This window comes from Dromaius novaehollandiae, chromosome 16 (assembly GCF_036370855.1).
Source record: "Dromaius novaehollandiae isolate bDroNov1 chromosome 16, bDroNov1.hap1, whole genome shotgun sequence".
Lineage (NCBI taxonomy): Eukaryota > Metazoa > Chordata > Aves > Casuariiformes > Dromaiidae > Dromaius > Dromaius novaehollandiae.
The window spans coordinates 4,861,879-4,876,177 of NC_088113.1; the positions used below are offsets into that span (position 1 = coordinate 4,861,879).

General features: G+C 49.6%; 1 protein-coding gene across 8 annotated transcripts in view; it reads left to right on the plus strand.

Annotated features, from left to right (window-relative positions):
* The first annotated feature begins 8,202 nt into the window (after positions 1-8,202).
* Positions 8,203-14,299, plus strand: part of PHF20 (PHD finger protein 20) — a 77,922-nt gene continuing 71,825 nt past the window's right edge. For 6 of the 8 annotated variants that reach the window (XM_064521341.1, XM_064521342.1, XM_064521340.1 and 3 more), the window contains exons 1-2: positions 8,203-8,352; positions 10,758-10,804. The gene's annotated coding sequence lies outside the window, so the exon portion shown is untranslated. The remainder of the gene's footprint in view (positions 8,353-10,757; positions 10,805-14,299) is intronic. The other 2 variants (XM_064521344.1, XM_064521343.1) reach the window with 1 other exon arrangement.

The following is a 14,299-nucleotide window of genomic DNA, read 5'->3' on the forward strand; positions in this document are numbered from 1 at the left end:
TTGTCTGTTGTCTTTTTTGTGAATTTCTGAAGCGTGATCAAGTCTGCCTGAAGCTGTGGATTTCAGCATGAATGTCAGTGTTCATGAATAACATTTAGGAATCAGCATGATGCAAGCTCTTGGAAACCAAGCTGAGGGCTATTTTTGTTGTTCTTAAATCTCAGGCAGCTACTAAGGGGCACTCAGTGAAGCTAGTAAGAGATCAGGTTAAAACAGATAAAGGAAAACACTTCTTTACACAGGAGGAATGAACTTCTGGAGCTTGCTGCCCTTGGATGTGGTGAAACAGAGGGTATCAGCAGGGTCAAAAAGGGGTTAGACAAATTTATGGGCAGCAGGTCTATAAAGGGATAGTCAGAGGATGAGGCAGGGACATGCTGCTGATATCTCTAATGCAGCAGCTGTGGATGCTGCGGAGGGACTGCAGAAGGCAGCCATGCACACATACTTCCCCTGCATAGTCTCTCCTGTTGTTGGAGATGTGGCTCGATAGGCTGTAAGGCAGACCCACCTAGGACACTTCTTGTGTTTCAGAGCCAGGGATTCTCTGGCTCTTTCCTCCATCCCCACTCCAAGAAGTGATCTAGGTGCAGTCTGCGTTGGTGGTTGCACTCTGCTGTGGGGCCAGAGAGGTGTGTTGAGCAAGTGCTGCTGTGCCTCTCCAGCCAGATGGTGACGAATTACCGCTGTGGGTCTCCCTGGTGCTGTGGTACATTGGAGGCGATTGCTGCCCTGGGGGCATTGGGAAAGGGCAACACACTTCAGGCAAAGCGAGGCAGAGCTGTTCCAGTCCCTCCTCCAGCAGTTTAAGACAGCTTGCACTAGCCAGTTCACTGGGTCTTCACACCAACCCTGCTGGCAGGAGAGACAAAGAGGGAGCCTGCAACCTGCAGAACAAGAGTAGTGACGAGTGAGCAGGAGGAGGAAGAACAACAGTGTCTTAACCTCATGGTTGAAGTGTCTTAACATTTCCTAGTTGAATGGCTGAAGCCTAATATCTAGGTGTTCCCCAAGACTTTGCTGTGAAATGAGCTGATTTTGGCCAAATCAAAAATGTCCAAAAATCAAGTGCCTGAACACAGGCTCGGAGGCCTGGGCTCACTCCTGGCTCTGCCTGCAGTCGCCTTGGCCTGCCTCATTACCGGACTGTTTAAAAAATAAAGGGCCAGAGTAGCATCTTGGCTCCTAACAAGCCTGTGGTTTGTGCACAGCTTTCACCAGCAGTGCAGTAAGACCCAGCGTCCAACCACAGCTTGGGACGTGGCTCGCTTGGCTTCGGCACCCTGTTGAGAGCAGGCGCCTGCAGCTTGCCCGAGACCTACCACCAGTTCCACAGCCCTGGGGGAAGGGTGATGCGCTCCAGCGGGGCCGGTACTTCTGCAGTGCTAAACATTTGCTGGTGGTGCTGAGTCGCATTTAGCCTTTGCGCAGCACAAGAATAGAGACTGGCATATGCCTTCTGCTGTTTCTGCTGTGATGTCCTCTGAATCTGCACACACAAAAGTAAAAGCAATTTTCCCAGCCACTGATTGCAGCGGGGGAGCTGGTGGACACAGTGCCCCCAGCTCTGCAGTCCACACTCCACCCCAGCTCCTGCAGAGGCTGGGCAGCTGCCAGGGAAACACAGGTGGATTTTGGACCTCTCTGAAGGTTCAGCTGGATACAGAGAGATAGGGCTCAGCTCTGACACCTGCCTGGTGTTTTATTGCACATGGCAACTAGGAAGACACCCATCTTGCTCACCCACCACCCTTCTTGGTACAGGAGCTTTCTGTGGTCTCTCCTCCCCTTGTAAATGTGAGGTCTCTCTCCTCCCGGCTCACCTGAGATACTCCATTTCTCCCTCAAAGCAAAGGTGCCCAAGGGCTGTGTCACCTCCCTAAAAATCCAGGGCAATAGCAGGCTGGCTTTTAGCCTAATCCTCATGTCAAACTGCACCAAATCAGCCCTGTGGCAAACCAGAGACGAGCGGAACAGGCAAGCCTGTGTCATGAGCCCTGCAGCACGGCAGGGAGGCTGAGACGGGAGGGTCCCTGTCCTGACGCTGCCCCAGCAAGGGTTTGATGTGGGCATGAAAAAGTGCTGGTGGATTCGGCAGAACCAGCTAGCAGAGACAGCACTGAGCCAGGGCTCTGGAGAGCCAGGCTCAGTCTCTGGTACACCCATAGATTGCCTGCAGGAGGATCATCTAGGATAAGATAAAGGTGTTTTAGCTGCTGAGCATTTCCACTTTTAGAGCTCCTGTTGTCCTGTAACATTTGTCACCCGCAGTTAATGGTGGAGAGAACTAGGGGTGGGTGCAGGTGGCTGGGGGACTGCCTCAAGCTGGAGGAGGGAGATGGGGCCAAGCCCTGGCCTCAGGGATGCGGCACCTTCTTCATCCTCCCTTGCTGACACTCCTGGAGTTGAGGACTTCCAGGTGGCCACGAGGGAAACCTTCTGGAAAACATTGCAGCATTAAGTAGCTCGTCAGCTGGAGTTTTCCTTTAAAAGCATTGGATGCCAGTTCAAAACTCTCCCCAGCCTGCAAAGGTTTGAACCTGCATCTCCCAGGGCTTCTCCTGTCACCAGCCTCCACCTTGAACTTCCTCAGTCTCACCATCAAAGCTGTTCTACTCCGAAGTGTTTAACGTTTACTGGCACAGTAAATGAAGCTCGTGTCTCCCTTCCCCAGGGATTGCCTTCACCACTGGCAGTCTGTGGGAAGAATATGGAGGTTTTCTGTGAAAACATGAGCAAAGAGAGAGCATGAATGTTTGGTTTCTGGTGTTCAGGAGTCCCCGGGGAGCCAGATGGGAGGGCTCAGGTGTTCTTAGGCAGATGGGAGGTTTTAACTGTGGTTTCTCGGTATCCCAATGTCTATTCCACCTGCTGTTCCTGGAGAGGTGTCCTCCCCCTTGGGGCACCAGCCCTCGGGTGAGGTGGACAGCCGCTCCCTGCTCTTTGGCTTCTCAGAGCTCAGGTGTGAGATGGGCCCTGGCATGGTGCTGCCAGGCCAAACTACTGATCAAAAGGAGAAATGCAAGGGGCTGTGGGACTTCAGCTTCCAGTGCCCAAATCCATAAGGGAATTTAGAAGCCCAAGATTCGGGTTGTCTTACAAGCTACTCTTTGAGCTAACTGTTAAGTTTATGTTCACAAAAGGAGAGCTAATGGCTTATGCCAGCTTGTCTCCACTCTCAGCCCCATTTGCCCCATCCTGCCTTATGCGAAATCTGGTGCTTCCTGAACTCAGTCCTTATCCTATTCAGATCATAGGCCACAGCAGCAGCCAGGTCTCTGCCAGGGATCGCAGGGGGGATGTAGAGGGCAGGGGGGTGGAGGAGGAACAGGCCCTCTCTCTTTTTTGTGCTACCTCCTCAATCTTGGTGCAGGACAAATACACGGAAGAGCACAGGACAGCCAGACCACATTGCTCCAGGGACCACAGGGGGGCAGATGGCCCCAAAGAGGAGGAGGAGATGAAGGGGGCTACAGCTTGCCTGCTCTGTGGATCAGCACAGCGCATGACCAGATGCGTTGATGCAGAAGTGCCCATGTGTTTGCATGTCTCCCCCACACCGCTCCAAAGATGGGGCTGTGCCTGCCCTGCCTGAGGACACAGGCTGAGGGTGGACTTCCTTCCCTGGAGATGTGCACTGCATTCTCAGCCTTTCTAGATGCTCTGGCCAATAAAGCAGGAGTGAGAAACCAGCCTGAGCTGTAAACTGCCCAGACAGGGGGTGCAGCTGTGAGGCAGGGGTGCCAGCTTGGCAAGACCCTTCTCCTTCACCTCTGTGTGCACCTTGGAACCGGGCCAGGGTTCAGCCAGGCCTGAGGGCACCTCCAGCAACACTCTGATGAAAGCAGGTATGATCAGGGTAAGGCACAGTGGGAAGAGCAGGACACTGGACTGGTGCATGCACTCCGGTGTAGAGGGCAGGGACAATGCCCAGATGAGTCTAAACTCTGCCGACCTGTGCTGGTCTTCATCTAATCCCCACCCTGGGCAGACTTGCTGCACAATCCACTGGCAGGACAGTCCAGGTACAATGCTTCTCTGGGAGAGTGGAGCCCAGCCTGGCAGTAGATGAGCTCAGCGTTCACTCACCCCTGGGAGCGGCAGCTTCCCTGCTGCCGACGAGCCGTTATGATAAAGACAGCAGTGACCCCGCGTGGGCTGCACAGAAAGCAGCTGGGCCCCCCCCGCCTCTCACTGGCGGAGGCCCTTGTGCAAGCGAAGATAAACCTGCAGGCACAGAGCTGCCCTCTCACAGCTGCCGTGCCGGTCCCTTGGGTAGCACATCGGGGAGGAGGGGAGAGTCTTCTGCATGGGATGACACCAACTGAATGCAGAGGCCGACCTTGCAGACAGCTCTGCTGGAGCTGGGTTAGCCTCCTTTTATAGTCAATGCTGGAGGCATTTTCTGAGCACAGTTCCTCTCCTGCTGAAGCTCAGGCAGGAAGCTGGTTGGATGTTTTGCCCTTGTCATGTGCCTGATTTTCTCTGTTGAGAGATGGTGAGGCCAGCCAAGGGGCTCGGCTCTCCTGCAGGCAAGGGAAGTGGCAGGGCCTGGACTGCACTCTCCACCAGTTTATCTGCTTGTGCTCAAGGCCAGCTCTGTATGGCTGGCCTTGAAGAGGAAGAGCTGGAAGAAATCTCACTGGGATCTTCCTCCCTGTTCTTCAGGAGCCATGTCTAAGCACAGGCCCTCAGCCTTGGTCTCTGCCTGAGCAGTCAGACATGCGTGTGCCTGGCCACAGACTTCACTGAGCTGGACTCTGACCCTGTCCTGAGGACCAGCTTCCTGGCTTGACATTGCACCTGCCTTGTCACCACAGACTTGACTGATGATCTGGCCTCTTGGCTCACCTTGATCACTGTCACTGGACCTGCTCTGCTCCTCCTGCACAGGGGCACTGTGCCACGGCTGGCACTGCCCGCCGTCACCTCGGCTCTGGCTCGCCTGTCCTGGCGGAGCAGCCCGATCCAGCTGCTCCTTGACTGTAAATCAGGGTGGGTTTATTCCATCTCTGATGTCAAACGTAAATAAAGATTTTGCAGGTGAGAACGGGATTGCTTTCCAGAGAAGACAAGCAAAGGATTACTGGTCCACAAAGCTTAGTTTGCCTGCAGGTGTATTTACTGATTTCTTTGAGGTGTGGGAAACATTGCATCCCAGCTGACCTGGATTAGCCGAGCGGATTCCCTTGGCAGGGGCCCGGGATGTTTTTGCAATGCAAACGAGTACTTTAGTCCTCTGTGCTTCAGTAGAAGCTCTGGTTCTGTTTGTGCTAGGCAGTGACAACCCCGAGGCAGAAGCAGCACTGCTGTTTACTGCAGCTGCCAGCGGGAGAGGAAGCGATGTCCTCTGGGAAGGGCTGCCTCTCCGTGGCCGGCTAAAATGGGCCAGTATGTCCAACGTTTAAGGCTTTCCAACAGCGTTAACCAGGAACGCCAACATCAGATATTGGATCTGAAGTCTTGGACAAGCCACAGGGGAAAACAGGAGCACAAACTGCCATGTCCGCTTCCATGGATTGCTAAGAGCAGCCTGCTCTCGGGGAATGTGTGTGAAAGAACAAGGGATTTTTTCCCCCAGCCTGAAAATAGTGAGATGAGAAAGACCCATTGCTACAGAGAAGGAAACAGCTTCTCATATGCACCTTTTCATGACGGATGTCCTAAAATTCAGGGTTTTTTTTTAATGCTTGAAAACTCCTTAAGGAAATATAGTGCTCTTAAAAAACAAATACAGAAGCAGTACACTGATACTTTAGTGAAAGTTTAAGAAAAAATTTTGGAAGTTTTTTTTTTTCCCCCGCTTCCTATTTTAATTCATTCTGCATTGTTTTCTTGTGCCCCTGGAAACCTTCAATGTTTAAATGACACACAAGATTTCCAGGCTGGGGGCGGGAGGAAAGATTAAGCCGATGAGTTACATTTTCTACCACTTTTTTTTTCTATAGTGGTATTTTTAGTAAGTCATTCTGCTTCCACAAATTCCCAGCACACAGCTCACAAGCGCTACTCTATTAGAGAAGCGTTAAGACACACGGTGCTATACAGTGGAGGGGGGCTGCTCTGCTTTAAACCCACCTTTGTGCTCTGCATCCTGCACTGCTCAGAGCGTTGGGGTGAGGCTGATGTCCCTGCAGCAGCCAGAGTTGTGCAGTGTCAGAGCTTTCTGGGGGTATTTAGGAGGAGGAAGACAGAGGGAAAGGCACCTAGGATCAGGACTGTGCTCTGCCCATTTATTCCTTCACACCCAACCCACCCACCCTGATGACACACGGCAGGGAGGCAGGGCATCTGAGTATTTTGCCTTTTCTGGTAAACTGGAAATAGAAAATGCCACTCCTTTCTGATAGAAATTATTTTTTCAGCTTTCCTCCCTGAAATAATAATTTGAAATAGAAGAAATTATAAATGTTTAATGATAGACTACAACTTTACTAATTTAAATAATCATTTCAAAATTGTTTCTGCTCCATGATGAGTCCTTCTAATAAGCAGGGCCCGGACACAGACATGTCCTCCAGGCTGCTGCATGCTGTCGGGAGGAAAAGGTTGTTGCAGTTGGCTAATCTCTCCTCTGCCCTCCTCCGGAGTCTGTTGGCATCTGCAGACCTCACTGTGAGCTGATCTCCTTTTCTGCAGGTATCTTGGCCACAGCAGTTACTCTTTTTTTTCCCAATACCTGACAGGTAACAATTATGCTCTTGTCTGTGTTTGGCCTCTGAGCACAAAATGATGGATTATCTTGAGAAAATCACTTGAAGCGGAAGAGGTTTTTCTCCCACAGTGACAAATATGGGAATATTTGCAGTTAAGAGCTTCAGCCTGCAATGATTTTTGCTCTTTTGTATCAGTTTGGTTTGGGCTTTAACCTAGCATAAAACTCAAAGTCTATATTTTTAATTGTCTCTGCACGATTCTGTATCTGTGAAAGAACAGAGAGCTCCCTAGCTGTACAGAAGTGTACCCAGCCAGCGGGTCGAGGGAAGTGGTAATTCCCCTGTACTTGGCACTGTACTTGGTACTTGACCTTATCTGTGTGTGGTTTTGGGCTCCCCAGAGCAGGAGATATCAGCAAACGGGACCAAGCCCAGCGGACGGCTGCTGAGACGGCCAGAGGATCTGCTTTTGTTCAGCCTGGAGAAGCTAAGCGGGTATCCGACAGCCCTCTCCCTACCTAGAGGGGGCTGCAGAGAAGACACAGCCAACCTCCCGTTGGAGGTATGCAATGAAAGGACAAGAGGCCATGGGCACAAGCTGCAAAAAAGAGGAAATTCTGGTTGGACACAAAGGAGAAACCTTTCCCCATGAGAGTGGTGGAGCCCTGGGCTGGAGCCCAGAGAGGTGGGGGATCCGCAGCCTTGGAAATATTCCAAACTCAACTGGGTAAGGACCTGAGCGGCCCGATTTGAAGCTCGCCCTTCTCTGAGCGAGGGATTGCATTAGATCCTACCCAAATCCGTCTGTGTTTCTGTGATCAGGCAGACAAACAGACCTCAGAAAGGTGCAGAAGCAGCAACCTAAGCAGTCAGGTTCATGGTGGACCAAGACTGCTTTCATTTTTGCTTGTATTTCAACTTTTTTTCTAATGGAGCTCTGAAAGATGAAGAAGTCTTTTCCTTTACACTTTATCTGAAAGGAAGAGCCTGTTACGCTTCCAATTGCTCATGTGAATGGCTCAAATTATTCCTCTGAAGACAGGGTTCAGGCGGCATGGGGTTTCCCTGCTCTCATGCTTGGTCCCTCTGAAATGTGGCCTGCTCCTGCCCGCATTCACTGCCATGCCCTGGCAACATGGCCTGGTACTTTCTGACACAGCAGTATGGAGTTTTTTTGTGCCATTTTCCCCTACTTCAGCCACCAAGACCGAGCTCGTGGCCCTCTCGCACGCAAGAGGGGCCTGCGACGGGGAGCTGCAGAGCCCCCGTGGGGCTTTGGGCCCATCTGTGACCAGCTCCGTGGCAGGAGAAGCACCAAGTCTTCCCCGCGCAGGGAGCCGGAGGCCGGGCAGGCCTCAGGTCGGGAAGACGCCGTTCCCACGGCGAATCTAAATGCGACGGGGCGGCGCGTCCCGCCGGGGCCACCTCGCGGCGCGGCTCCCACAGCGCGCGCGTCCCGCCGCCGCCTCGCGCCCGCTCTGCGCGCCACGGCCGCCGCCGCGCCGGCCGCCTGCCTGGGCGGTGGGGGGCGGGGCCCCTTGGCCACGCCCCTCCCTGGCGGCGGCTGGCGGCGCCGCAGCCGTGGCGGCCATTTTGTGGCGCTGCTCGGTCGGTGGCGCTGGGCTCGGCGCGCGGAGCGGGGCCCGGGCGGCGGTTTAGCTCCTTTCTAACCCCTTTTTCCCGTACAGATCCCTCGGTAAGAGAGCGGCAGCGCCTGGGCGCGCCGGGGCCGGCCGGGCCCGCGCCGCCTGCCCCGCGCTGCGGGCCCTGCGGCGGGGCGAGGGGAGGGAGGCCGGGCGCGGCGCGGCTGGCACGCGTCCCCGCGCACAAAGGGCCGCGCCGCGCCGGAGCGGGCGGCTGCTGCCGCGCGGCCCCGCCGCGCTCCGGGCGCGCTGGAGCCCGCAGCCCCCGGGGTGGCTGGGCGGGCGCCGCTGCCGCCTCGCCGCGGCCTGGCGCGCTGAGGCCGGGGGCTGCGCGCCCGCCCTGCCTGGCTGCCGGCGCCCGCGGAGCTGCGCGGCCCGGCGCGGGCAGGTGAGTATGTGCGCGCCGAGCGCAGGCGCCGAGGGGCCCGGCCGGCGGGGGCGGCCGAGTGACCTTGCGGCGGCGCCGGGGCCGGAGCGGGGCCCCGGGGGCCGGGGCCGGGCGGCGCCGCGGTGGGCCGCAGCCCGCGGAGGCGCGGCGCGGGCGGGGGAGCGGCGGGTGGCTGCGCGGCGGCGCCGTGGGCGTCGGTGGCCCGGTGGGCGCGGCGGCGGGGGCCGTCGGCGGCGCGTTGCCCTGCTGGCGCGGCAGGAAGCGGCGCGGGGCGCTGGCGGCGGGTCCCGGCGCGGCTCTGGGGGGCGCCGGCGGCCGCCTCTCGCCGGGCCCCGGAGGAGTGAAACGGGAAGAATGTTGCGTGGGGCAAGATACCTGCTCTGCGAGGTGTTCATCACCACCGGTGTTGATTTCTGTAGGTGGTACCGTTTTCTGGAGGCCTCTAGCCTTTTTGTGTCTGCTAAAGTGTACAGTGCCTCACTATTCTTCTGCTTTTTGTCCCTTCAAAAAGTCTTTAAAGAAGGGAAGACAGCTTCTTGCAATGACCCGAAAGTTACCTCATGTTGTACCTGTTTGACATGCACAGTGGGGAGGCACCATATTCTTTTTTCCCAACAGACCTGACTCCCGCTATGGCTTATTGCCCCCCGAATGGATTATAGGAGCGGTTGGCTTGATGTGTTCATGCATCCTGTAATGGCAGTAGGGCTGGGTTAATTGGCTGCCTGCTTCAGCAGAACTTTGGGAAACCTTTACATCTCCTTTACTTGTTTGAAGTCTTCCCAGTACCAGAAGTGCTTCTGTGATCCCAAGCTAGTGTTTCTAATTTAAACATGTGAAAACAGATCAAAAGGGATATTTGAGTGTGGATGAGTCCAACCTGGAGAAAATATGTTTCTTCCCTTCTGTCAGTGTACATAGTTGAATAATGTATGCTGTAGTAGATGAAACCTAATTTGTTAAATACCATGCTAAAAAAAAAAAAGCCTTGAAACAACTTTTTGTAGGCACCTGTGCAGGATCTCGTAACTGAGAAACTATATAACAGAAATACTTTTGATCTGGGTTTATTTGTCCATAGGTGAGCAAAGAATGCTTCACAGGACCTGTTTCCAAAAAGTCAAGTGAAAAGAGTTACAACAAAGATCATACATAGTATGATTCTCTCTTCAATTTTTGTGTCTCTTAATAGTTCTGTGATTGAAGAAGACTTGGAGGAGTACTTGTTATTTGACTTAAGTCAGCTTGTGGGAGAGTTTAGTTTACTTTTTGACTCATAACTTTGTTAGTATTTCCTAAATGGAAATGAAATTTTACTTGAGTGTTCTGAGAGTAAAATCTGTTTGCCTGCAATCCAGAGTAATTAATTAAGGTCAAGTTGGGAATAAGACTAGAGTATTAATTGCTTAGAACAGCGCTGCCTTGGTTGAAACGTAAGAAGCATATAATTAATTCTTACCCTTAATTGGATAAGTTCTCTGAAGTCCATTCTTTTGCTCTTGTAGTTCCTGGATAACCTAGGCGATGATATTGACCTAAATTCTCCCCCTTGTTCAGGAAAGGGTGCAATCCCTAATTTATTTGTAGGGGCTGTTAAATTCTGTGTAACCGCATCCTTGATATATAATTGCATCTCTGGAAACTAAATGTTGTCTGTGGTTGTAATTTGCCAGACCTTGACATAAGCTGACATTGTCGCTACAGAAAAGCCATCCTGCCACTTCTCGTTTCTGCCCATATGGCACTGTCCTGTGCAGATGTGAGCACTTGGGCTACAGCATTGTGCGCTGAGCTGAAGAATGTGCATGGGGGAGGGTTTATTGTTTGGCCCTGCGAGTGTTTGTCCTCGCTAAGTATTTAAACTGTTCTTGATTCTTGCCTAATTGTGTGGGTGCAGCGTTTAAACAAAAAAAAGTTGCAGATATTTTCGATTTACTGTTGCATTTATATTGAGAAGTCTTGTGAAGCGTCTGTAGCAGTTCAATCAACAGTTGCGCACATCTGCTCTTCTTTTTTTATTTCATTTTATTCCTTACCATTTTCAAACTTCTCTTCCTTCCTTGCCCACAGGGTTATTTTGTCTTCTTGTGCTTCCTGTAGGAAGAGACTTTCTTCAGGTAAGAAATAGTGACTTAGTGCTGTCTTTTTGTGCTTACTGTCAAAATGCTAGTAGCTACATGACCTCTATCTTCTAAAAAAAAAAAAACTTTCTGGCACTGGTGGCTTTTCAGGTAATGTTTCTGTGAAAAGCAATTTTTTTGTGGATGCAAGCACCAAATTTAAGTGATTACCTGTGTATAGTTGTATAGTCTGGCCATTCTCACTGACTACAGATGCATGTAGCAGGAAATAGCATGTTAGCATGTAATATATACTGTTTTTTGAGCGTTGTTAGTTTGGTGATGTGTCTTTTTTTTTCTGCTTTTTATTGGGCTTGAGTAATTCTGGCCAGCCTTGTTTGAACACAGCCAACTGAAGTCTTCCTTGCCTGTCCTAGTACTCCATTTCAGGTTGATTTACAAAATTGGTCAAAAGGAAATAGAACTATCTCCGTCTGTGTTTTTAGCTAGGTACCATGCATTTAAAAAAAAAAAAAGTGTGGTCTGTTTTTGTATGGGGTTTTTTTTGTTTTGTTTTGATGAAGTCGGCACCAGAGAGCTTTCCTGCTCTTGTTGCTGAATTTAAAACACTAATTTCAACGCAAGCTGCTTCTTCTATGACTTCTCTCCCAAGGAAATAGAGAATATTCCCTAGTTCCAAATAGTGCAATAGTCGGCCTTGCTCTTTCTATAGGAGAAAATATGCCAAACATCTTTACCGTTCCAACTGTAGAACTGAGCATCTTTAGCCTATGGACATGAAAGGCATTGCCATTGTTTAAGTTAAGGTTTTTAGTTAGTTTTAAAGCTGAAAACTAAAATGCTTCTGTAGTGTATTAGAGGTTCCAAATGCACTGGGCATTTAACGATTCCTCACCATAGCGAAAGATGCTAATGGCTTGGTCCCTAGTGTTCATATAGGTCGTCTGCCAAGATTGCAGCTCTCTCATGTCAGTATTGCTGTCATCAGCCTTGAAAAACATGCACAGATTTCTCTGCTGTCCTTTCCATCTCTAAGCTGCAAAGATGGGTCTAGAAGCAGCCCTTAGGTGTACCCCTTTCCTTCCTTTCTGTAATAAAACTGGGGAATCACTTCTTCCTACGGTGTGGAACACAATCAGATGATCTGTTGGCTTCATGTCTGTCTTAAATGAAGAGCTGATTTTTTTGTCAAAGCTTATGGCAGTGAAACTTGCAAGGTTTGCATTTAACTGAAGTTCAGTGTTCATCAACAAAATGCCAAGTCCTTTATCAAGAAGTAGGTTAGCTTTGATCCTGTCCAGTCAGGAAGCAATCAGGTAATGAGGCTGAGAGTGCCATATCTCATTGTTAGGACAGTACATACTGCCTGGCTGTAAACAATGGCTGAACGGATTTGCAGCAGCCAGTACCTCAGGTGGTATAAACTCTCTGTGGAAACTGGTTCTCGAAAACTTTCTATAGACGCTTTTTCAGGTAGACTTCTTTTCAAAGTCCAATTACAGCTGCAGTTACTGTTACTAGATAATTTTTGTGCTTTCCTACTCAGTTCTTCCAGCTTCAGTCTTGTTCTTTTCCTCCGATAGCTAAAATACATGTTGCTGCTCACTGATGAGAAAAATCTTAGGTTCAACAATTTGCCAAAAATGTGTAGTGTACTGTTTGAATATCCAGAGCAACCTGAAAGCCAGGGATAGGACATCTGGTCCAAATCAAAGAGTTTGCTGGCCATTAAATAGCCTTAAATACTAAATTTCTGTGCTGCTGCAAGCACCTTCTGTCGCAGTTTCTTAGAACTCGGAAACAATGTAGTAAATGTCATGATTCAGTAAAGCTGTGGTCATCTGGAATCTTTTAAATATGAGCTTTTCTAGAATACCTAAGTACTCCTTCCAGAAATGATGCAGATGATAAACTTAAATGTCACTTAATAGTTAAATATTTGTACTGGCTTTAAAGCTTCGACATGGTATTAAACGTGGTAATCTTGGTGTTGTGGCCAAACAGACAATACTTTGGTAAATTCACACTGCATTCTTGTGCTCTGCCTCTTTTTAAAGGATATGTTTTTTAAAGAAGAAACCTGCTGTCCTTACAATTTTGTGAGTTTGTCATGTGAGTTTTGAGCGCAAGCATGGCTCCTTTCTTCATCTGTCTTGCAAGGCTACTTTTCTAGCAGCTAGCACCTTGTCCAGGATTACTCAGTAGAGTCAACCTAAACAAAATATTTTAATGTGGTCTCACGGTAAGGATGTTTATCCAAGGGCTTCTGTTTTTTTTTTTTTTTTTTTCTCTTGCTGCTTCTGAGGAAGTATTGCACAGGAATGAGAATCAGTCTGCTTGTTTCCTTGTCCATTTTCATTCTTTTTTACAAAAAGGTCATTTGACTCCAAAGGTGACCATTGGATAGGGCAGAAGGATGTTTTTGAGGACAGTATTACTTAGTGCATTTGGCATCAGGCAGTGTTTTTATACAATGCTAATATTCTTTTTCAGTTCAGGTAGACTATCAGGAGAAACTGTGTTGGGGTACCCAATCTGCAGACTAATTTCAGCTTCTCAGAACAACTCGGGTGGCCTGTAGCGTGTTTTCTGATACTCTTCTGAAGTCTGCAGGAGCCTTACATATATGGAATAGAGTGGCTTTGTGGATGAAGAAACTAAAAGTTTACCTGACCAAAATGCAGGTCCCTCTGCTATGTGGTGGTTGTAGTCCATCCAGCTGAGGATATCTCAGTTGATGGGGGAGGAGTGCATCTTGGCTCATGTTGGTTCACATGGCTGGATGGGCATGGCATGCTCATTGCAGCGTGGATTGATGTGATGAACTCTGTGGTGGTTTGTAGACCGTGACTGCTGAGTGCTTCCATAAGAAACAGTGAAGACTGGTAGAGCAGTCTGTGGGTGTTCTTTTAGCTGTTACGCATTTGAACTCTTACTTTCCTTGAGAGCATTCTTGCTGCTAAGATGTTAACTTGCACCTCAGAGTATGCTTCACACTAAGTTTGTTCCTTCTTAACCAAGAAGATCTGAATCCATAGGGATCTTAGGAATCTAAAGTTGACAGACTTTTCAGTGAAAGAAATGTCAGTTCATCTTGTTTTTTCCTGTTTTTTTTTTTTTAGGCTACTTTTTTGTGGCAGTTGGAATTATTTCTAAATGCAAGAAGATTGTTTCTGTGTCTCTTAATAGTTAAAAAGATATTCTTAAATATTCAGAAAGCATAGGTTTTATTAAGATATATCTTGAAAAGCTGTGCTTACTAAATTAGAGTGTATCTGTAATTGGAGCTTTTTGATGGCACTGTGACTAGATGCATCAGACCTAGGTTTTTGGTTTTAAGTAACCTGTACTACGAGATGACTTATGAGGAAAGTTGATCTTAGCCACGATGATACCACAGCAGAAATCCACTAGTATGAGCAGAAATTGTATGTTGCAACAAAAATGATGACTTCAGTTTTGTGAATCTGAGTCGCAACAAAAATGATGACTTCAGTTTTGTGAATCTGAGTCTCTGTAATCTGTAATTCT